Here is a 2202-nt window from a genome sequence, read left to right as displayed (position 1 = left end):
TGGCTTCGCGCGAAAAATTACGGCGACAGCCATAATTGCTTGCGTTCTGACCAATAACGTAAAAGCTGCTATTCCCGTATTGGTGCATTTCCTGCCGTGAGCGGGAATTATAAATGTCAGCTGTCAAATCACGTAGGGACTGTTTGTCCAGTAATAAAAGTTTTTGATATTGTATTGCTACGAGTCGTAGTATTAAGAGACACTGGTTATACTCAAAAGTGGGTAGATGTATGGTGAAACCCCCCAGTATTCATGCGATTGTTAACAGTATTGTGTGTGATTCATGAAATTCTTCCACTTTTTCTAATTCCTTTCAGATATTGTCTTAGATGTCTTCGAAGTTTCAGAGAATATATACACAATTTTGTCGGTTCAGGTTAATTTCAGAGCGGTTTCTCGTGAATATTAGAGTTTCTGTTCATAAACAAATTGGGATCGTGACCAATTGAGAAGTATAACAAAGAGTGTGGTTTTCCAACTAGAAGTTTGGATGACTTCACAGTTTAGATTTTAATAATTATTTTTACTGTGGGTTGAGGTCATCACATATGGCGCCGTGTTGTGACAGGACAGTGTTTTAGTAATACTGTCTTTTTGAACCTGTCAATCTTAGTATCGATGTTTGAATTTTGGAAGAGTGAAAACTGTATTGATTTGTTTTGTGTGGCGTTACCTCTTGTAGACAAAATGACAATCAAAGAAGATGATCGTGTAGCTAGTTTCAAGGTGTGGGAAAGTGAGCAAGGGAAAAATAAAGAAGAAGTTTGTTATGGAAAAGGTAGATAAAGGATTAGACATTAAAGTGGAACCAGGTGTCAGAAGAGAAGCAGATGAGAATGGAGGAGTGGAAAATATGTTAGCATTGCTGTTGACGAAAATGCAAGGAATGAAAACAGAAGTGAGTGGAAAGCCAGAAGCTGTCAGCAAATCACAGGAAAAAATGGGTGTTGAAATAAAAAAGCTAGATGAAAAGTTTGAAAAACGTCTGAGGGGATTTAAACAGGAAATGGAAGAAGGGCTGGAAAAGAAAATCTTGGGCTTTAAGTCAGAGATTGATAAAGATTTTGAGAAGTTTAAAGATGACGTGGAAGAGACTTTTAAAGAGACAGAGTTTGAGTTAAATAAGAAGCAAGAGAAGTTTGAAAACATCATAAAGGAAAGTGAAGAATGCTTGGATAAAAACATTAAAAACCAAGCTACTGGATGTATGAAGGAGAAGGATGAAATTAAAGATTATTGCAAAGGAATGTTCCGTGAATATAGACAAAAGACTAAGGCACAAGTGGAAGATATTAGAGAGACCACTGCTGAGATTGAGAATAGGGTAGGGAGTTTAGAAAAGACAATACAGGGTAAGCGGTTTACTGCATCACCAGTAATAGTGCAGATAAGGGATGGTAGTAGTTTCAATAATATAGTTTTTGATCCTAGTGGAGATGTACATCCCATGTCTTTTGTGAATAGTTTTAGAAGTCAGTGTACTACAGATTGGACAGAAAAGGACAAACTAAGGAGGGCAAGTGCTTGTTTAAAAGGGGAAGGTTTAGATTGGGGAGCTGATGCACCAGAAAAATATGAAACATTTGAGGATTTTGTGTCAGCGTTTTTGAAAGAATACTGGTCGAAAGAAAAACAAAGTGATGTCATACAAGCTTTTAAGAAGTCCCCATGGTATGATAAGAGGAGTAAGGAGAATATGAGAGAATATTGTGAGAAATGGATAAGTAAACTAAAACATTTGGACAGCCCATGGAGTGACAAGGATACTATAAAAGTATTGATAGGGAAGTTGCCTCCTAATAGAAGATGTGGGTTGATAGGAAGTGTTAGTACTATCTAAGACTTTCTGAACAGAGTGAGAGATGTGGATAGGCGGCAAGTGGGCTGTTCATTTAATAAAAATAGACATGTGGATGGTCATTATGATAACCAGGATAGATTAGGGAGAATGAACCAAGTAAATGTTAGAGGTAGGGGAAGAGGCCGAGGCCGAGGAGGTTTTAGAGGAAATAGCCAAGGTTATCAGACAGTAGGGGAATCATGAGAGGGAAACGGTACCCCGCTACAGTGAAGGCCCGTACTGGGGCAGGTCAAAGGTTAGGGCCTATTCAGTTTTCAAATCACCATGGTAATGTAAGGGATACAGTGATAGGTAATAGTATTAGTAATGATTATGGTGATAGAGCATGTAGTCATCATGGT

The sequence above is a fragment of the Schistocerca piceifrons genome, chromosome 3, assembly GCF_021461385.2.
Source record: "Schistocerca piceifrons isolate TAMUIC-IGC-003096 chromosome 3, iqSchPice1.1, whole genome shotgun sequence".
In the NCBI taxonomy this organism is placed as follows: domain Eukaryota; kingdom Metazoa; phylum Arthropoda; class Insecta; order Orthoptera; family Acrididae; genus Schistocerca; species Schistocerca piceifrons.
Note: the sequence above shows the minus strand (reverse complement) of the source record.